Source organism: Schistocerca nitens, chromosome 11 (assembly GCF_023898315.1).
Source record: "Schistocerca nitens isolate TAMUIC-IGC-003100 chromosome 11, iqSchNite1.1, whole genome shotgun sequence".
Taxonomy (NCBI): domain Eukaryota; kingdom Metazoa; phylum Arthropoda; class Insecta; order Orthoptera; family Acrididae; genus Schistocerca; species Schistocerca nitens.
In genome coordinates this window covers 174,782,860-174,806,224 of record NC_064624.1, presented here as the reverse complement: position 1 = coordinate 174,806,224, position 23,365 = coordinate 174,782,860, and the positions used below count along the sequence as shown (strand labels likewise).

Sequence of the window (23,365 nt, the reverse complement as noted above, 5' to 3'; positions counted from 1 at the left end):
CTATGTGGATTTCAAGATTCGAGTCACCATACCAACTGGCCACAAATCATATGGTCCCTCACCTTGCAAACACAGTTAGTGAGAGAAATTGGGCAGTAGCTAGGAGGAAGGTATTTGTCCTCGCCTTGCTTACATATGGGTACCACAGCGGCTTCACGCCAGCATCTCTGAGACGTGCCATCTGCTCAAATGCGATTGTATATATCGAGGAGAAAGTGCTTGCCCGTGAGAGAAAGGTGCTGCAACATCTGAATGTGAACATCCGTCCAGCTCTCGGGAGGAGGATCGGGATGAAATAAGAACCTGACCTAGCTCCCTCAGAGAGGGGAAAGGTAGCATCTTAGCCACCTCCACTCATTTCCGAGGAAGGAAGGTGGGTCGATAGTGGGTGGAACTCTAAACCTCTGCAAAATAGGTGTTGGAAATAGCTGTAAGATCCGCAATGACATCACCTGCTACAGTCAGGCCAGAAATCGGGGGATGGTACTCGGTCCCAGAGAGCCGATGAAGGTTGCCCCCGTATGACAGAAGCGGGAGAGGAAATGTTAAAAGAACTAGTAAATGAAATCCAGCTAGCTTTTTTTTTTGCTATCACGAAGACTGCAACGACGTTGCACATGCAACTGTTTATAACGAATACAGTTTGCCATCGTAGGATGACGGTTAAAAATGCAGAGATCACATCTTCCTGCACAAACTGCATTGAGGCACACCTCGCTCCACTGAGCGACTGGTACGTGGCAAGATGAATATAAAGTGTGAGGCACAGAATGTTCTGCAACGGTAAGGATAACAGTCGGAAGATACTCTACCTGGTCATCTCGACTGGCGAAATATTGTTCGTTGAAGGTTGCCGGGAAGTAACAGAGCTTCCGGTCAGCCTTAGGAAGCTGCCATTTGGGTTTACACATGGGTGGGGTAGGAGTCGGCAGATGGATAGCACACAGAAAATGGACACTCAGAAGAGTACGTGTCAGAGAGAACGGACAGGCAAGCTGGGTAGTGCAGAAAGAGAGGTCCAATTGAGAATAGACGTATGTGGAGCCTGAAAGGAACGTGGGTGCTCCAATGGGGTCGCATTGACTGAGAATGTCAGCCAAGTGGGCACCTCTCGTGCAGGTTCTGCAAGAGTACCAATGGGGATGGTGTGCATTAAAGTCCAGGAGCACCAAAAAGGGGCAATGGAATTGATCAATAAGCTGGAGAAAGTCTGCCCTGGTGACACCAAATAACGGAGGATGTAGACGTCGCAAAGAGAAATGCTGAAGTGAGGGAGGATAATATGGACTGCAACAGTTTGCAGCCGAGTGTTCAGTGAGACAGTTTGACTACGAATGTCATCCGAGAAGAGCAGCACAACTCCCCCACGAGATGGAATGCCCTCCTCAGAGTGAACATCAAAGTGGACCTGAAGTAATTACGAGAGAACAAAGCAGTCGCAAGGACGCAATTTTGTTTCTCGGACCCAGAGAACGAGTGGTCATTGCGATTCCGAGAGCTGTAATTCCTCCTTTTTAGAGCTAATGCCACAAACATTCAACTGGAGATTAGTCTTAACACGGATTGGGGAGGAGGGAACAAAGAAAGGGTACTCACATCGACAGCTGCCAAGTGCCACCCTTCGAAGATTCATTGCTACAGGGTGCAGAGTTTGGAACATCCTGTTCCATAAGGCATCAGCATTCTCAGTGGGTCGGCGTGTGGATTCCAGGGCAGAAAAACGGTAGGTAGTGCACACCGGTGAAATGGGTCATCACGCAGTGACAACACTGAAGGGGATCTCCAAGTCAGGGAAGGAGAAGACCGTTTGCCGTTGGCAGATGAAGACTGGTGTTTGTTGGCTAGAGGGACACAAAAAGTCTTCGCAGGAGTATTCCTTCTGTCCTTTCCAGCCTGCCAGTTGTGTAGCAGGTATTTCGCCTTCAAAGGCAAAGATTTGGTGGCTTGTTGGACAGCTGGAGGAGAAGACGGGGATGCTACCACAACTCTGGGTGACTTTACAACCACTGAATTTGAGGTCGCACGTCTGGATGGCCGTAAAAGAGAGGGCTTTCAAGTAGCCGACAACTTGAAAACAATAGGAAAAGGTGCTTTTTCCTTCACCTGGATCTCCCGGATGGCCCACTCACTGACATACACGGGATATTCTCGGGACGGGGTAGCACAGTCGCCATTGCATTTGATACACTGGGGAGGAGGCGGCAGACAATCACCCTCGTGAGCATCCCTACCACAGATTACACATCTGGCCGTGTTTCAACAGGACATGCGAGTGTTGTTGTAACATTGGCACTGGTAGTAGTGTATCAGGTTTGGAATGTACGGTTAGACCGTGACGAGTTCACAGCCTGCTTTGATGTCTGATGGAAGCACTATTCTAACAAAAGTAAGAAGAAAAGTGTGTGTAGGCACTAATGTCGCAACAACTTCTTCATTACCCAGGACTGCAGGGACGCCTTGATCATAGGGGTAAGTTTGGATTTCTCCCTCAGTCAGACCATCCGTCAGCTTAATGTAAATAACACCACACAAAGAATCCAGCGTTCGAGAGGCCTCAACTCTAACAGGATAGCTGTGGACAGTAAAGCTGCGAGCAGTTGTCGGGCTTCAAAATCACAATCGGTCTCCAAAAGCGAAGTGTCATTACTTAAATGAGAGCAAGATTTCACAGGGCCTGCAACTGCATCTATACCTTTCTGAATAATAAACAGATGGACTGTAACAAAGGACTGATCTTCATCATTACGTGATACCACGAGAACCGAGTTGCAACTGGGAGATTCTTGGACTTTTTAGCTTCATTCCATTTACTTTTAGTAGATGTAATCCCAGGTGGTGATAGACTCACTGTGAGAAAATCCCCTACGACTGCAACATCTCCGAAGGTACACTCCTTCCAACTGAGGGTCCCCCTTAGAGGGAGCCTCACCCACCTTGAAGCATAAACTAATTTAATAAATAATTCACAGCTTTTCACTTCTCGTTCAAAACTACTGCTGTCTTCTCAGCATTCAGGAAGATCTGCAGTGGACTGACAACTGGTGTTGGGACTAGCAGTTGGCCTGCAAGCAAACAGTAAAACATACTGCATATAAGTGAAGAAGACGCTTTGCTGTAGATGTAGGGAACATGCAGCAGTTGGGAGGCCTGGGTCAGTTGCAAAGTCTAGCAGAAAGAAGAAGGTTCTGCTGCAAGGCAGTTCACACGATAGAGGTGTGGGCCAGCAGTTGCAAGAAGTGCTGGGGAGTGAGTACCAGCTCACCAGCATTGTGAAGCCTAGTGCAGGATTGTCTCAGGTCACTGACAGCATAGGGGAGTTACAGGGTGTCCAGAGAAGGGCTCCCGGATTCCAAAATTAAATATCTCAAAAACAAAGATCGATAGAGGAATGCAGTAAACGGTATGTTTATTGTGAAAGCTGTAAGAAGTTATGCAGCAGTTTGAAATAATAGTTACAAAAGCTGCTAGCAGATGGCACTGTAATCGCCATACGTAATGCCTAGTATAAATAGTGATCCGAAGCCCAGAGCGATCAGTTCCACTATTGAAACGTGAAAGGAGGTTAGCGTACCGAAGGAAGAGATTAAAACCGTGTACTCCATTGAACGCGTTTTTCTGGTGCTTGAGTACCACAGGTTAGAATAGAGTCCTACGGCAACAAGGCGAAGTTTTCGAGCACAATTTAATGTTCCAAAAGGCCCCGATGCAAAAACCGTTCGTACGCTCTTCGCAAAATTTCAACAAACAGGCAGCGTAACTGATGATCTAGTGGGGCACGTTGGCCGCAAGCAAACCGCAGTTACGCCTGAAAATATCGCCACAGTTTCTGGAATTATTCAGCGAAATTCAATGTCGTCCGTCCGTAGAATTGCATCAGAGACTGGTTTGAAGCGTTCCGGCATGCAGAAAATACTGAGAAAGAGCCTACACGTATTTCCATTCAAAATTCAAACGCTCCAGGCCATACCCGTACGAGCTGTGCAACAAAGGGTTGCCTTTGCTAATTGGATGCTCACAATGATTGATAGTGAAGGATTTGATGTTGGCTGCATCTGGTTTAGGATTGATGTTGGCTGCATCTGGTTTACAGAGGAAGCACACTTCCACCTGAATGGATACGTGAATAAGCAGAACTGGCGATTTTGGGGCTCCGAAAAGCCATATTGGTGTGAAGCGAAACCCCTGTATTCTCCAAAAGTTACTGTGTGGGCTGCAGTATGCAGCAGAGGCATTATTGGCCCTTTTTTCATTCGAGAAACGGTCACTGGTGCACGTTACGTTGCAATTTTGGAACAATTTGTCGCCACACAGCAAGCGTTAGAGGATCGACCAGGTACTGAATGGTTTATGCAAGATGGAGCCCGACCACATCGGACCGAACAAGTGTTTCGCTTTCTTGAGGAATACTTCGGGAATCGAGTCATTGCTTCGGAATATTCCAAATTTACTGATGCAGGTATGGATTGGCCTCCATATTCGCCGGATTTGACTCCCTGTGACTTTTTTTGTGGGGCACAGTGAAAGTCACGGTCTACCCGAAGCATACCGCCACACTGGACGAGCTCGAATTGGCGATCTCTGTGGCACGTGAATCCATTTCGGTCGAGACACTACGAAATGTGATGGCGAATTTCATTCTTCGTTTGCGCCACCTCTGTAGTGCCAATGGTGAACATTTTGAAAATATTGTGATGTGATTGTTTGCAAAGACTGTTTTCATACGATTATTTCACTTATGTATGCTGATATGAGCTGTACAGCGTACAGCGCCATCTGTTGGCAGCTTTTGTAACTACTATTTCAAACTGCTGTATAAACTTCTTACAGCTTTCACAATAAACATACCGTTTACTGCATTCCTCTGTCGATCTTTGTTTTCGAGATATTTAATTTTGAAATCAGGGAGTCCTTTTCTGGACACCCTGTAAGTAGGAATTTTACGAGGGAGGATCAGGTAGTGATAGTGGGTGGACCAGGGAACAGTCTCGATAGGGATGGGGAATACGATGTAGGTGGTGACCGGTGGCACTAATGAGCATTTCGTGCAACTGCTTCAGCATAATGATCGGCCCCACGTTAATGCGGCTGTTAGGCGCTTTAACGTGGAGCTGGAGAGAGCGCTGATGGCAGAGGGCACGGGTCACATTTCAGTGGTGCCAGTTGGGTCTATCAGTAGACTGGGTTTCACTAGCACCTGCACCTCAATAGGTACGGGAAAGCTTTTAGGTGACAGTGTAGTGGGTGGTGGTGGGATCACTCGTGGAAAAATTCCTGTAGTAGCTGGTGTTAGAGCTGCACCTTCTTTAGATTGAAGTCAGCTGATAGGTATACCTGCTTGAAGGAAGTCCCTCTAACTAAGGACTGACCTTCAGAGGATGTCATGTTTCCAAGTAGAGAATGAATTAACATATTCCGTCAAAATTAAGAGGTATTAGAGATGAAGTTACTGAACTGCTTATAAATGTTGACTCTGATATTATTGGTATGTCGAAGCACCACATGACAATTCAAAGAGGCTTCCTTTACCAGGATACAGATTAGCTGGCCATTTTTGAAGAAGTTCATTGCTCAGTGGGGGAGTGGCTATCTAAGTAAAAAACAGTATTCCATTTGAGTCCATAGACGTATCACAGCACTGCACTGAACTGATATTTGAGTGTTGTGCAGGGGCAGTTGAATTTAGTGAAACTAAACTTCTAAACTTCTAATTGTTGTTGTTTATAGGTCCCCTAGCTCCGACTTCATAGCATTTCTCCTCAAGCTAGAGAATGTTCTTGATTCACTTTGTAGGAAGCACCAGAAATTAGTTCTATGTGGTGACTTCGATATAAATTTTGTATATGATGGTGCAAGGAAAAGGATGTCAGTAGAACTCCTTAATTCATATGATCTGATGCAGACTGTTTTTTCTAACTAGGGTGCAGGGGAACAGTAGCACAGCCATAGACAATATTTTTATTCATTCTTCATTACTAGATGAGCATTCTGTTAGTATTAGGATGAATGGCCCTTCAGACCACGATGCACAAATTTTAACACTAAAAGGCTTTTGTACTCGAACAAATGTCACACATAATTACAAACTGTGTAGGAAAGTTAATCCAACAGCAATATAGAGTTTTTTAAACCTTGTCGAGGAACAAGTTTATAGTGCTGATGACATAGATGATAAATATAATGCTTTCCATAACACACTTCTCGTGCTCTTTGAGAGTTGCTTTCCATTAGCACATTCTAAACGGGGTACTACCAGTAATAGGCAGCCCGGGTGGCTGACTAGTGGGATACGGATATGATGTAGAATAAAGTGGGAATTGTATCAAAATGTTAGAAGTAGTCACAATCAAGCTACAGTAGCCCATTACAAACAGCATTTTAAGGTGCTTAAACATGTTATTAGGAAGGCAAAGAGTATGTGGTACACAAATAGAACAGCTAATTCACAGGATAAAATTAAAAACATATGGTCAGTTGTGAAGGAAGTGTCTGGTCAGCAGACCAAGGTCGACGATATAAAGTCAGTTCGCAGTAAAAATATTTCTGTTACTGATAAATCAGATATATGTACAGCATTTAACAATCATTTCCTGAATACTGCTGGTAAATTAAATAAAAATTTAGTTTCTGCAGGGAATCATAACTTTCTTGGTAAATTCCTTTCCAAGATTGATGTCTGAAATACTCCTCTGTGATTCAGAGAAGGGGGAGACTGAGTCACTGATTAAATCACTCAGGACTAAGGACTCTCACGGATACGATGGAGTGCCTGGCAGAATATTAAAGTACTGCGCTGCACATGTTAGTCCTGTATTTAGCCATATTTGTAATTTTTCCTTTAGGAATGGTCAGTTTCCTGAGTGATTAAAGTACTCAGTAGTAAAGTCGCTTTATAAAAAGGGAGAAAGGGATAATGTAGTTTATTTTAGACCTATTTCTATGCCATCAGTGTTTGCTAAAGTTATCGAAAAGGCTGTGTATGTAAGGATAATTGATCATTTTATATGACACGATTTACTATCAAATGTGTAGTTTGGCTTTAGAAGTCATTTAACAACCGAAAATGCTATATTCTCTTTTCTCTGTGAGGTACTGGATCGGTTAAATAAAAGGTTTCAAATGCTAGGCATATGTTTTGATTTAACTAAGACATTTGAATCTGTTGATCAAAAAATATTGCTCCAGAAGTTGGACCATTATGGAATACAGGGAGTAGCTCACAATTGGTCCACCTCTTACTTTAGCAACAGACAGCAAAAGGCCATTATTCACAGTGTTGAGAATGTCTGTGATGTGGGCTCTGAGTGGGGTACTGTCAAGTGGGGGGTGCCCCAGGGTTCAGTGTTCGCCCCCTACTATTACGGGTGACTAAAATAATTCTGTCTGCTGATGATACTAGCTTGGTAGTAAAGGACGTTGTGTGCAACACTGGCTCAGTTTCAAATAATGCAGTACATGACCTCAGTTCATGGCTTGTAGAAAATAAACTAACGCTAAATCACGGCAAGAATCAGTTTTTACAGTTTCTAACACGCGATTCAACAAAACCTGACATTTTACTTTTGCAGACTGGGCATATGATTAGTGAAACTGATCAGTTCAAAATTCTAGGTGTTCCAATAGACAGTGAACTGTCGTGGAAAGCCCATTTTCATGATGTTATTCAAAGACTTAAGGCTGCATTTTTACTATTCGAATGGTATCTGAAGTGAGTGATTGTTAGGCACAAAAATTAGTCTACTTTGTTTATTTTCATTCGCTTATGTCGTATGGTATTATACACTCCTGGAAATGGAAAAAGAACACATTGACACCGGTGTGTCAGACCCACCATACTTGCTCCGGACACTGCGAGAGGGCTGTACAAGCAATGATCACACGCACGGCACAGCGGACACACCAGGAACCGCGGTGTTGGCCGTCGAATGGCGCTAGCTGCGCAGCATTTGTGCACCGCCGCCGTCAGTGTCAGCCAGTTTGCCGTGGCATACGGAGCTCCATCGCAGTCTTTAACACTGGTAGCATGCCGCGACAGCGTGGACGTGAACCGTATGTGCAGTTGACGGACTTTGAGCGAGGGCGTATAGTGGGCATGCGGGAGGCCGGGTGGACGTACCGCCGAATTGCTCAACACGTGGGGCGTGAGGTCTCCACAGTACATCGATGTTGTCGCCAGTGGTCGGCGGAAGGTGCACGTGCCCGTCGACCTGGGACCGGACCGCAGCGACGCACGGATGCACGCCAAGACCGTAGGATCCTACGCAGTGCCGTAGGGGACCGCACCGCCACTTCCCAGCAAATTAGGGACACTGTTGCTCCTGGGGTATCGGCGAGGACCATTTGCAACCGTCTCCACGAAGCTGGGCTACGGTCCCGCACACCGTTAGGCCGTCTTCCGCTCACGCCCCAACATCGTGCAGCCCCCCTCCAGTGGTGTCGCGACAGGCGTGAATGGAGGGACGAATGGAGACGTGTCGTCTTCAGCGATGAGAGTCGCTTCTGCCTTGGTGCCAATGACGGTCGTATGCGTGTTTGGCGCCGTGCAGGTGAGCGCCACAATCGGGACTGCATACGACCGAGGCACACAGGGCCAACACCCGGCATCATGGTGTGGGGAGCGATCTCCTACACTGGCCGTACACCACTGGTGATCGTCGAGGGGACACTGAATAGTGCACGGTACATCGAACCCATCGTTCTACCATTCCTAGACCGGCAAGGGAACTTGCTGTTCCAACAGGACAATGCACGTCCGCATGTATCCCGTGCCACCCAACGTGCTCTAGAAGGTGTAAGTCAACTACCCTGGCCAGCAAGATCTCCGGATCTGTCCCCCATTGAGCATGTTTGGGACTGGATGAAGCGTCGTCTCACGCGGTCTGCACGTCCAGCACGAACGCTGGTCCAACTGAGGCGCCAGGTGGAAATGGCATGGCAAGCCGTTCCACAGGACTACATCCAGCATCTCTACGATCGTCTCCATGGGAGAATAGCAGCCTGCATTGCTTCGAAAGGTGGATATACACTGTACTAGTGCCGACATTATGCATGCTCTGTTGCCTGTGTCTATGTGCCTGTGGTTCTGTCAGTGTGATCATGTGATCTATCTGACCCCAGGAATGTGTCAATAAAGTTTCCACTTCCTGGGACAATGAATTCACGGTGTTCTTATTTCAATTTCCAGGAGTGTATTTTGGGGTAACTCTTCCCATTCTAAAAGGATATTTTTGGCTCGGAAACGAGTGGTTCAGGCATTAAGTGGTGTAAGTTCATGAACCTCTTGTCGACCCCTGTTCACGATTCTGGGTTTTTTGACATTCCCCCTCCCCCCCCCCCCCCTCTCCCTCTCTCTCTCAGCTTTCAATCAGTTAATTCTTGGCAGAAATCCAACCTGCATTTGGATCTGACTTCCTTAACTCTTGCGCAGTGCACTGCTGTATCCATTGACAATAAGCTGCCACTTGAATTCAAAAATCTTAGCAGTAACCACGCGCTTTCAAATCTAAACGGAAGAGTTTCCTCAGGATCACTCCTCCTATTCTGTCGAGGACTTCCTTGAAAAATTAAGCTGATTCTTGTTGTATTGTTGATTGCGTTTACATGAACTTACGGAATTTACTTTTTTTGGGCTCATAAACATTTTATTTTTATCTGTTATTACTTTTATGTTGTAATTTCATGTACTGAAACATTCCATGACCTTGGAGATTTGCTCCTCAATTTGGTCCTACAGAAGTCGATGTGTAAGAAAAAAAACATTAAAAAGAAAAAAGATCCACTGCTGGCCACAGAGTACTGGAAGCAGTAGCAGTGACAAGGCACCTCAGAGTAATGGGTCTGGAGTGGGCTGCAGTGGAACGAGCCTATAAAAAATATATAGGAATAGCAGATGCTAGGCTGATATTCAGGTGAAGAATGTTAAGGAAATTTAATACACGCACAAAAAAGTTGCCCACAAAATATTTATTTGGCAAATTCTTGAGTATTGCTCATTATGTGTGACCATTATCAGATTAATGGAAGAGAGAGATAAGACCTCACAATACTGGCATTTTTCCTCGTGGGATCATTTAGTTGGCAAGAGGGCATTATGGGGATGCTCAATGAACTACACTGTCAGATGCTGTAAGAGGGGTGTTGTACAGCAGTGAGAGGTTAATGTGTAACATAATACTTCCTCCCATACATACCTCACAAAATATACATTATGTACTGTTAGTGAATGGAACAGGGCGGGGGGATTGATTGTGATGCTGGAAGTACCCTCCTCCAGCCACCATAAAGTGGTTTGAAGAGTACAGCTGTAGACGTAAAGGTACATAAGGCTGCTTTGGGGACTTATTAATACAAGTATCACTGTTAGGAAATGGATTCACAAATTGTGGACATGTACTGAAATCAGTTGTTCATTGTATTAATGCCAAATGAAGATTTTTGCCAGACTGGGACTCGAACCCAGATTTCCTGCATATTGCAAGCAACTGCCTGAACCGCTTTGGCTACCTGTGCACACCTCCAGACAGATCTAAACTTCTGTATGTCATGTTACCCATATCCCCTGTACTTGCACTTAGTGACACCCACACAGGGAGACAGAAATTTTTTATTATTGTCATTTTAGCCCAGCGAGGCGTACTCGTACTACACCAGTAATTTACGCAAGTCTGTGTTTATACATGATATACTCTTTCTATGGGGTCAATCAATAAACTATTCTCCCAACCAATTTCAATAACAAGTGACAAACAATCTTATCTTTAAAGGTAATGATAAGGGAAAGGATTAATTCGCCCCAACACTTCACTTTAGATTTTGCATTTATTGCCACACCCTTCAGTGCAAACCACAGAACACAAAAGTGTAACAATGAGAGAATATTTGCACTCGTAATATTTGGTATGTAACTTAACAATTACTTAATAAACAATTAATCTATGATTACCCCTTTAAACAAACATATATTTAAGACCATAAACAATAAGGATCAACAGTTAATAAAGTCCCATAGAACCAGGATGATCAATCATTAAGAATTACAGCCACAGATTAAAGAAAATTCATCTAAAGCAATTAACATCAATAGCAAATAAGTCAAATCTCAGCAAATGCATCAAAACCAAGTCTCTCAGTTCTATAACAATGTCGGATCGTCGAATACGCCAGACTACCGACATAGAAGGCTAAATTTTAGTAAACAGCAATTTCTCCAAACCTAGAACTATCTTAATAGTGTACAATCCTTAGGTTATCCAGAACTACTCTAATTCGCCTTTCTTGGGGATAATGGCAGAATAGATAATTAACCTCTCACTTCACTCTCCTGGAACACTGAGCAGCAATAGATGCTCGGGCAACTCTTACCCCAGCGTGGCTCGGGAAGGAGGACGGCTCCGCCAGGAGGAGGAAACATTTACCCGAACTGGAAAGGGAACTCGTCTAACACGAGCCACTAAGCTGGACGAAGACCAGTTGGTGATTTTTAATTATCACCCAAAGCCCGCTGGCCAGCAGATGAAAATTACAGAGGCAAAGGTAGCTTTATTTGCGCTCACAAGAATTGGTAACTTCTGCAAATGAGATTCCGACAGAACTCCCACCGTAGTATCAGTACGAGAGTTCGGGAGAGAGGAGAGCAAGTCAACAACGGTCTCTACCCGAAAGACCCAACATTTCAGACAGACCGAGCAACCGACATCAGTCACGACTAGGAGGATTACCAAATAGAAACTCTAGCACTACGTTAAATGTAACTAAATGGAGCGCTTAAATGCCACGGGGACCAAACTCCTTAACACAAGAATGTGTACACAATAACAGTGACTAAAGTCTCTGTACTAAAACACAACAGATATTAGCGAACATTAACATAATCTCGCATCTCGGACATCCGTAAAATTAACTGGCTACAGTTCACTGTGTCTCTCCGCCAGACAGTACAAGGTTATTTAAACATTTTACAATGTGCTTATCCAAACAGTGACCTACACTGTCCGTGGGAAAACAACGGCTTGCCGGAGGTCCACAGCCAAAAAATTTTCCTTTCTTTTTTTTTTCTTTCCTTTACGACACACGCCGTAAGTGAGTCAGCATGCCGTTCAAATGCACAATCCTGCAAGGGGGCAGTAAGACACACGCAAGGCAATTTCCGATCAGAAACTCAAAGCAGAGAAACGTTGCCACACAGTTATTAATAGCTCCCACAACACCGGAAGATTGGCCCCGCCAGATGACGACCGTTGCACTAACTAGATGAAAAATCTTACTTTCAGTGACACCGCCACCATCTGGAGGTTAATGGCAGCTGCAGACGGACTTCATAGCTTCCCCAGCCCATGAATGGAAACCAAACATTGTCCACAGATTTACAGCCTCTCGTGTCCTCATGTCCCAGTTTTTTGGGTCCATCCAGACTTAGCATAGAGGGACCAAGCATCCCACTGCAGAACACTCGTCCAGGGCCAAACACTCGTTATTATTATTATTATTAGTGTTTTAGGGCGCACAACCAAACACTCGTCTCGACTATCTCGTCTGCCCTCAGCGTGGCACACAGCACCTCCTTGCGCCGGGTGCGCTAGTAGCAGGCTCGTGGAGGCTCCGTAATGCCCTCTAGGAAAGCGCAAAAACTCCAAACAGAAGTAAACCGAGGGAAAAAACGGGAACCGTGGCAAACGACACGGTTCAATACGCTGCCCGACATTGTATAAATTATTAATTTTTATGAATTCATTTCCTAATATTTATAACAGCTGTAATCGTCAAAACAGTATCAGTTTCTGGACATTATAATGTAATATACAGAGGCTGTACAAACACAGGCTGTACAAACACAGGCTGTACAAACACAGGCTGTACAAACACAGGCTGTACAAACACAGGCTGTACAAACACAGGCTGTACAAACACAGGCTGTACAAACACAGGCTGTACAAACACAGGCTGTACAAACACAGGCTGTACAAACACAGGCTGTACAAACACAGGCTGTACAAACACAGGCTGTACAAACACAGGCTGTACAAACACAGGCTGTACAAACACAGGCTGTACAAACACAGGCTGTACAAACACAGGCTGTACAAACACAGGCTGTACAAACACAGGCTGTACAAACACAGGCTGTACAAACAAAGGCTGTACAAACAAAGGCTGTACAAACACAGGCTGTACAAACACAGGCTGTACAAACACAGGCTGTACAAACACAGGCTGTACAAACACAGGCTGTACAAACACAGGCTGTACAAACACAGGCTGTACAAACAGAGACACAGGCTGTACAAACAGAGACACAGGCTGTATAAACAGAGACACAGGCTGTATAAACAGAGACACAGGCTGTATAAACAGAGGCTGTATTGTTAAGTCAACTATCAATGCTCTACAGCACCATTCCCTGAACTATGTAGTATTACATACCATCTCAGAGCAGTGAAACATATCCCTGTACAGCTTACTTAGGAATGATGTGAATGAAAGGCATAAAATAATTTATTGCAGAGGAGAAGGTTGAAATGAATTGGTGAGTGCAGAAACCACTTCAGTCACAAAAAGGCACAAAATCGTTTTCAATGAAAAGATGCTTAGAAAGGCAAGATGCGTGTCAAGTGCAAGGACCATGTTACTCTGTTGAGTAGATTCGTACATACAGGGTGTCTTTTTCTAATGTTGAGCACAGAAATAACACGAGTCAGTCACTGACGTGGTTTCTGCTCCCACCGATAGATCGCATGACCAGTCTTACCTTTTACCAAGCATGAGCAAGGTGCTTACCAGCCTAAACAGCTGCTGTTATCAAAGTCTTTGTTTTGTTGATTGTTTTCAATGTGTTCCAACTTCGTGCTTAATGTTTCCTGTTCTATGTTTAATATGTCTGTGAGTACCACAAGCAGTGAAAGTGATCATGAAACAGCTCCTAAGAAAAGGAGCAGAAATGAAGAAAAACATTGAAGAAACGTCATTAGAACCTCTAAGGTTTTTGAGGTTGAGCACATCAACTGGAAAGTGTGTCTCATCCCATCTAGAACAACAGGTGCTACTTGTAGCTGTAAATAACAATGCTTTATTAAGTTTCATGGTGATGACAAATTTGAATTTGTTGCTAATTTGAATCAGTTGAAAACAAAAGACAAACAAAATATTTTCTTACAACAACTGATTGAAAAACACGCCAATTAAGCACCGTAGGCCTCATTCCTGACACTTAAATCTATACTCGATGTTAACAAATTTCTCTTCTTCAGAAACGATTTCCTTGCCATTGCCAATCTACATTTTATATCCTCTCTACTTCGACCATCATCAGTTATTTTACTCCCTAAATAGCAAAACTCCTTTACTACTTTAAGTGTCTCATTTCCTAATCTAATCCCCTCAGCATCACCTGATTTAATTTGACTACCTTCCATTATCCTCGTTTTGCTTTAGTTGATGTTCATCTTATATCCTCCTTTCAAGACACTGTCCATTCCGTTCAACTGCTCTTCCAAGTTTATAGCTGTCTCTGACAGAATTACAATGTCATCGGCGAACCTCAAAGTTTTTACTTCTTCTCCATGAATTTTAATACCTACTCCGAATTTTTCTTTTGTTTCCTTTACTGCTTGCTCAATATACAGATTGAATAACATCAGGGAGAGGCTACAACCCTGTCTCACTCCTTTCCCAACCACTGCTTCCCTTTCATGCCCCTCGACTCTTATAACTGCCATCTGGTTTCTGTACAAATTGTAAATAGCCTTTCGCTCCTTGTATTTTACCCCTGCCACCTTCAGAATTTGAAAGAGGGTATTCCAGTTAACGTTGTCAAAAGCTTTCTCTAAGTCTACAAATGCTAGAAACGTAGGTTTGCCTTTTCTTAATCTTTCTTATAACATAAGTCGTAAGGTTAGTATTGCCTCACGTGTTCCAACATTTCTACGGAATCCAAACTGATCTTCCCCGAGGTCCGCTTCTACCAGTTTTTCCATTCGTCTGTAAAGAATTCGCGTTAGTATTTTGCAGCTGTGACTTATTAAACTGATAGTTCGGTAATTTTCACATCTGTCAACACCTGCTTTCTTTGGGATTGGAATTATTATATTCTTCTTGAAGTCTGTGGGTATTTCGCCTGTCTCATACATCTTGCTCACCAGATGGTAGAGTTTTGTCAGGACTGGCTCTCCCAAGGCCATTAGTAGTTCTAATGGAATGTTGTCTACTCCCGGGGCCTTGTTTCGACTCAGGTCTTTCAGTGCTCTGTCAAACTCTTCACGCAGTATCTTATCTCCCATTTCGTCTTCATCTACATCCTCTTTCATTTCCATAATATTGTCCTCAAGTGCATCGTCCTTGTATAAACCCTCTATATACTCCTTCCACCTTTCTGCCTTCCCTTCTTTGCTTAGAACTGGGTTGCCATCTGAGCTCTTGATATTCATACAAGTGGTTCTCTTCTCTGCAAAGGTCTCTTTAATTTTCCTGTAAGGAGTACCTATCTTACCCCTAGTGAGACAAGCCTCTACATCCTTACATTTGTCCTCTAGCCATCCCTGCTTAGCCATTTTGCACTTCCTGTCGATCTCATTTCTCAAGGTAAACGAGGTAAAAATCTCAAGAAGAACATGATTTCTGCCGAAGTTTGTTCTAAAATACATGAGCATATTTCATCACTCCCCACCAAGGTTACCCACTATGGCACCAATGATATCATTTATCTTGATGACATTATGTGGTAGTGCAAATACTTGTTTTGTAATGCAGTATTTGTTTGAGTTACACCTCGGGCAGCTTGTACTGGTTGAAGTGCACCAGCAGACACTTCTACATCACCATAAGTATGAGTTACAACATGGAGCTTCCATCACTGCACAGTCAGGTTAATAGGAGCCTCGGAGTATGCAACGTCAAAAATCATTAATCGAGAATATGCTCAAGAATGTGTATATCTGAACTCTTACAAAAAAGCTGTTAGATTTTTTCAGTGTAATGATATCTCCACTCAGAAAATACACCGGTACATGATTATGTAATAAGTGTTCATGTTTGCATAATCCAGATGATAGTTAATTCAAGAGTAGGGGAGAATAATTAATAAGCAATACTTCAAGAATAAAACTTAAATAATATGTATTAACTGTTTTTTGCCACACAGACCCCGATCACAATGAGGAAGTGTTTGTGGATTATGACCTGTTGTAAACCTCCAAAATCAATCACTATTCTATGCACGGATGCACAAGAGAGATTTTTGAGCAAGCAAATACAATGACCGGGTATGACAACTAACTATGAAGGATTACAGTACATTCACAAAAGTCATAGAACAACTGTGATACATTACATATGTGAAATGAACTGATGCTTACTACCTTTGTGAAACTACTTGGCACCACACGGCTTCCACAGTGAGAGACTTTTCCGTTGGGTGCTTCAGCTACAATTTGGTGTCTTGCAGCTGTCCGACTTTGATTAGGATCCGCAACATCTTCAAAATCTGTCATCGATTTGGAAGGAATACGCCGAGCGTAAGTGTGGTCAAATTGACGGGAGGTGTGACCTTGCACACTTCCCCTCACCGTGCCTATAATATAAGAAAATTAATCATGTTAACTACAGAGTGAATGGTTAAGTGGTGTAGTAAATTCGGGAGGGGATTGGGGCGGGAGGAGGAATTAGCGATCGGCAGACAATGTTATACTGTGTCGATAACATGAAGCTGTATGCTCGGTGGAAATCCAAACCTCGAAGAATGACCAATGGACAAAATAACTAAACAATACAAAATTATAACAATGGCAGAACAAAAACCAAGAAACAAATGGTACTACCACCACCATCACCACAGAGGACAAATGGACCAATGGACAAAATAACTGAACAATACAAAATTATAACAATGTCAGAACAAAAACCAAGAAACAAATGGTACTACCACCACCATCACCACAGAGGAGATGCAGCTGGGAATATTCGAACAATGGCTTCAAAAATATCAAAAAGAACCACAGAGGGATCACTGGGACTTTAATTTGGGAACAAATATGACTGATGGATGCAGAATGCATTGTTGCGCCAACATCTTCCCTTTCAGACATCACAACAAGAAGCCGGGCTGAGTAGCCTGTGGAATCACACTGTGGGGGCCAACCTGCTGCAAGACAGCAGCCAAAGCTGTTTTATATTTTCATTTTTATTTTCAGGGTAACTGAAGTTCATAAGTCATATAGTATCATTCCCTATGAGTTCCAATCAACTCTCAAATATGCTCGAGGAAACTAACTTTGGAGTTTTCCTAGTGTTGTTAGTACCTTACAGCAAATTCTTTTTTCTTCTTCTTCTTCAATGGGCAGCATGGCTTTGTAGGAGAATGCTCCCCTTCCGTGGGAGCAGTCCAGTTTTGATTCCAAAGTGTGCTAATTTTTTAAAAAAAGGTGCATGTTGCACGAGCATCTCCGTGAAACATATAGTAGATAAATATAACAATCAATTATTGACAAAATTATTTAATTGGATAGATAACAATCTACTCACTAAGCGGCGGCAGAACACACACATAAACGACTGTTGTAATTGGCAAGCTTTCGGAGACAGTGGCTCCTCCTTCAGGTGGAGTGGTTGAAGGGCAAGGAAGAAGGGCGACGGAAAAGGACTGGTGAGGTCTACGAAAAGGGGTAGATTTCGGGAAATTCACCCAGAACTGCAGGTCAAGGGAGACTTACCATACGGGATGAGAACACGGGACAAATAAAGTTCAGGTATTTGTGCACTGCCCATTACTCTGCTTCAAAATTAACACAGCGTACCAACTGTAATACTTGCCTTATTGTGTTAAAATAACATGAGATTATACCTCTTAATGAGTAGGTTATGAGAGAATTTGAAGTTTTTGAATTTGCTCAATAATTTCACGAAATACTGAAAATTTAGATTTTGTTCCCCCCCATGAACCATGGACCTTGCTGTTGGTGGGGAGGCTTGCGTGCCTCAGCGATACAGATAGCAGTACCGTAGGTGCAACCACAGCGGAGGGGTATCTGTTGAGAGGCCAGACAAACGTGTGGTTCCTGAAGAGGGGCAGCAGCCTTTTCAGTAGTCGCAGTGGCAACAGTCTTGATGATTGACTGATCTGGCCTTGTAACAATAACCAAAACGGCCTTGTTGTGCTGGTACTGTGAACGGCTGAAAGCAAGGGGAAACTACGGCCCTAATTTTTCCCGAGGGCATGCAGCTTTACTGTATGATTAAATGATGATGGCGTCCTCTTGGGTAAAATATTCCAGAGGTAAAATAGTCCCCTATTCGGATCCCTGGGCGTGGACTACTCAAGAGGATGTCGTTATCAGGTGAAAGAAAACTGGCGTTCTACGGATCGGAGCGTGGAATGTCAGATCCCTTAATCGGGCAGGTAGGTTAGAAAATTTAAAAAGGGAAATGGATAGGTTGAATTTAGATATAGTGGGAATTAGTGAAGTTCGGTAGCAGGAGGAACAAGACTTCTGGTCAGGTGACTACAGGGTTATAAACACAAAGTCAAATAGTGGTAATGCAGGAGTAGGTTTAATAATGAATAGGAAAATAGGAACGCGGGTAAGCTACTACAAACAGCTTAGTGAACGCATTATTGCGGCCAAGATAGATACGAAGCCCACACCTACTACAGTAGTACAAGTTTATATTCCAACTAGCTCTGCAGATGACGAAGAAATTGAAGAAATGTATGATGAAATAAAAGAAATTATTCAGATAGTGAAGGGAGACGAAAATTTAATAGTCATGGGTGACTGGAATTCGAGTGTAGGAAAAGGGAGAGAAGGAAACGTAGTAGGTGAATATGGATTGGGGCTAAGAGATGAAAGAGGAAGCCGCCTTGTAGAATTTTGCACAGAGCATAACTTAATCATAGCTAACACTTGGTTCAAGAATCAGGATAGAAGGTTCTATACATGGAAGAACCCTGGAGATACTACAAGGTATCAGATAGATTATATAATGGTAAGACAGAGATTTAGGAACCAGATTTTAAATTGTAAGACATTTCCAGACGCAGATGTGGACTCTGACCACAATCTATTGGTTATGACCTGTAGATTAAAACTGAAGAAACTGCAGAAAGGTGGGAATTTAAGGAGATGGGACCTGGATAAACTGAAAGAACCAGAGGTTGTACAGAGTTTCAGGGAGAGCATAAGGGAACAATTGACAGGAATTGGGGAAAGAAGTACAGTAGCAGAAGAATGGGTAGCTTTGAGGGATGTAGTAGTGAAGGCAGCAGAGGATCAAGTAGGTAAAAAGACGAGGGCTAGTAGAAATCCCTGGGTAACAGAAGAAATATTGAATTTAATTGATGAAAGGAGAAAATATAAAAATGCAGTAAATGACGCAGGCAAAAAGGAATACAAACGTCTAAAAAATGAGATCGACAGGAAGTGCAAAATGGCTAAGCAGGGATGGCTAGAGGACAAATGTAAGGATGTAGAGGCTTGTCTCACTAGGGGTAAGATAGATACTGCCTACAGGAAAATTAAAGAGACCTTTGGAGATAAGAGAACCACTTGTATGAACATCAAGAGCTCAGATGGAAACCCAGTTCTAAGCAAAGAAGGGAAAGCAGAAAGGTGGAAGGAGTATATAGAGGGTCTATACAAGGGCGATGTACTTGAGGACAATATTATGGAAATGGAAGAGGATGTAGATGAAGATGAAATGGGAGATACGATACTGCATGAAGAGTTTGACAGAGCACTGAAAGACCCGAGTCGAAACAAGGCCCCCGGAGTAGACAACATTCCATTGGAACTACTGACGGCCTTGGGAGAGCCAGTCCTGACAAAACTCTACCATCTGGTGAGCAAGATGTATGAAACAGGCGAAATACCCTCAGACTTCAAGAAGAATATAATAATTCCAATCCCAAAGAAAGCAGGTGTTGACAGATGTGAAAATTACCGAACAATCAGTTTAATAAGCCACAGCTGCAAAATACTAACACGAATTCTTTACAGACAAATGGAAAAACTAGTAGAAGCCGACCTCAGGGAAGATCAGTTTGGATTCTGTAGAAATACTGGAACACGTGAGGCAATACTGACCTTACGACTTATCTTAGAAGAAAGATTAAGGAAAGGCAAACCTACGTTTCTAGCATTTGTAGACTTAGAGAAAGCTTTTGACAATGTTGACTGGAATACTCTCTTTCAAATTCTAAAGGTGGCAGGGGTAAAATACAGGGAGCGAAAGGCTATTTATAATTTGTACAGAAAGCAGATGGCAGTTATAAGAGTCGAGGGACATGAAAGGGAAGCAGTGGTTGGGAAGGGAGTAAGACAGGGTTGTAGCCTCTCCCCGATGTTATTCAATCTGTATATTGAGCAAGCAGTAAAGGAAACAAAAGAAAAATTCGGAGTAGGTATTAAAATTCATGGAGAAGAAATAAAAACTATGAGGTTCGCCGAAGACATTGTAATTCTGTCAGAGACAGCAAAGGACTTGGAAGAGCAGTTGAACGGAATGGACAGTGTCTTGAAAGGAGGATAGAAGATGAACATCAACAAAAGCAAAACGAGGATAATGGAATGTAGTCGAATTAAGTCGGGTGATGTTGAGGGTATTAGATTACGAAATGAGACACTTAAAGTAGTAAAGGAGTTTTGCTATTTGGGGAGCAAATTAACTGATGATGGTCGAAGTAGAGAGGATATAAAATGTAGACTGGCAATGGCAAGGAAAGCATTTCTCAAGAAGAGAAATTTGTTAACTTCGAGTATAGATTTAAGTGTCAGGAAGTCGTTTCTGAAAGTATTTGTATGGAGTGTAGCCATGTATGGAAGTGAAACATGGACGATAACTAGTTTGGACAAGAAGGGAATAGAAGCTTTCGATATGTGGTGCTACAGAAGAATGCTGAAGATTAAATGGGTAGATCACATAACTAATGAGGAAATATTGAATAGGATTGGGGAGAAGAGAAGTTTGTGGCACAACTTGACCAGAAGAAGGGATCTGTTGGTAGGACATGTTCTGAGGCATCAAGGGATCACCAATTTAGTATTGGAGGGCAGCGTGGAGGGTAAAAATCGTAGGGGGAGACCAAGAGATGCATACACTAAGCAGATTCAGAAGGATGTAGGTTGCAGTAGGTACTGGGAGATGAAGAAGCTTGCACAGGATAGAGTAGCATGGAGAGCTGCATCAAACCAGTCTCAGGACTGAAGACCACAACAACAACAACATAGATTTTGTTGGCCCCTACATCGCAAACCTCCCCTTCGCCCCTTATCCCAGATAAGAATATAGATCAACTTCATTTACATTCAAAACAATATTAACACCATTGATATTCAAACAATGGAAACTCCAGGATGGAATGTAACAATATTATGAGAAGGAAGATTGCTACTCATCATATAGTGGAGATGCTACACACACACACACACACACACACACACACACACACACACACAAAATGCTGAGACAGCAGTGGTGTGTGAGAGTTGCGATTTTGTAACTGTGTGTGTCTATTGTCGACAAAGGCCTTAACGGCCAAACGCTATATTTGTGAGAATCTTTTTGTTGTGCCTCTCTGTGACTCAGCATCTCCGCTATATGGTGAGCAGCAACCACTGATATTCAGGTATACGAATATGAAGAGCTTAGATGGAAAACCAGTATTAAGCAAGCAACAGAAAAGTGGAAAACGGAAAAATATATGGAGGAGCTATACAAGAGAACTGAACTTGAAGACAGTATTAAAGAAAGAGAAGAGGAAGTAGATGAAGCGGAGCTAGGAGATGTGATAGCGTGAGAAGAATTTGACAAAGCACTGACAGACCTAATTCAATACATCTACCCACATCTATACAATGTGAACCACTGGGAGGTGTACAGAAGAAGGTGTGTTCCAGTATACTAGTTACTAGTCAAATATGGAGCGCAGGAAGAATGATTGACTGAATGCCTCTGGGTGTGCAGCAATTATTCTAATCTTGTCCTTATGATCCCTGTGTGAGTGATACATAGGTGGTTGCAGTATATCCATACAGTAATTATTTAAAGCTGGTTCTTGAAACTTTGTTAATAGACTTCCTCGGGATAGTTTATGTCTGTCTTCAAGAGTCTGCCATTTTGGCTCCTTCAGTATCTTTGGGACACACTCCTATGGATTAAACAAACCTGTGACCATTTGTGCTGCCCTTCTCTGTATATGTTCAATATGCCCAATTAGTACTATCTGGTATGGGTCTCACACACTTGAGCAACATTCTAGGATAGGTCACACGAGTGATTTGTAAGCAATCTCTTTTGTAGACTGTTGTGGCGTAACAAGCTTGCTACGCCACACTGAGAAGTAGCCGAAAGGGCACGTGTCAACTCACGCCGTCTTGCGTTAAGTCTGAAACAGGATACGTGATGAAATCTATAAAGAAAAGAACGGAGCTTCTCGTATACTTAACTTTAATTTCTTGTTGTACATTGCTCTTGATAATACAAGTGAGACTCTCTCCAGATATGGTTAATGGCACCTTGCTAGGTCGTAGCCATGGACTTAGCTGAAGGCTATTCTATCTGTCTCTCGGCAATTGAGAGAAAGGCTTCGTACGTGTAGTCGCTAGCAATGTCGTCCGTACAACTGGGGCGAGTGCTCGTACGTCTCTCTACACCTGCCGTGTGGTGGCGCTCGGTCTGCGATCACACAGTGGCGACACGCGGGTCCGACATGTACTAATGGACCGCGGCCGATTTAAAACTACCACCTAGCAAGTGTGGCATCTGGCAGTGACACCACATAGACTGATTGCACTTCCCAGTATTTTATCAATAAACTGAAGCCTACCACCTGTTTTGCCCATGACTAAACCTGTGTGATCATCCCATTTCATATCCCTATAAAGTGTTAGACCCAGGTATTCGTATGAGTTGGCCGATTCCAACAGTCACAGGATACTATGTTTTTTTTTTTTTTTTTTTTTTTTTTTTTTTTTTTTTTTTTTTTTTCGAAGTGCGTAATTTTACATTTCTGGACAGTTACAACAAGTTGCTAATCTCTGCACCATGTTGAAACCTTCTCATGATATGACTGAATAATTATGCTGCTTCTCTCAGATAGTAGTTTACTAGATATAGCTGTATCATCTGCAAAAAGCCTGGTTTTACTATTAATATTGTCTGCAAGCTCATTAATATACAACATGAACAGCAAGGGTCCCAACACAATCCCTGGTGGCACACCCGAAGTTACTTCTACATCTGACAACGACTCTCCATCCAAGATAACATGCTGTGTCCACTCTGTCAAAACATTCCCAGTCCAGTCACAAATTTGACTTGATACCCCATAAAAACATACTTTTGACAATAAGAATAGGTGCGGTACTGAGTCAAATGCTTTTTG

The 23,365-nt window shown here is 43.0% G+C and overlaps 1 protein-coding gene across 1 annotated transcript in view; it reads right to left on the bottom strand.

The window, feature by feature from the left end:
* Positions 1–23,365, bottom strand: part of LOC126213321 (peroxynitrite isomerase THAP4-like) — a 257,176-nt gene that overhangs the window by 205,152 nt on the left and 28,659 nt on the right. The window contains exon 2 of the mRNA XM_049941013.1: positions 16,347–16,558. The gene's annotated coding sequence lies outside the window, so the exon portion shown is untranslated. The remainder of the gene's footprint in view (positions 1–16,346; positions 16,559–23,365) is intronic.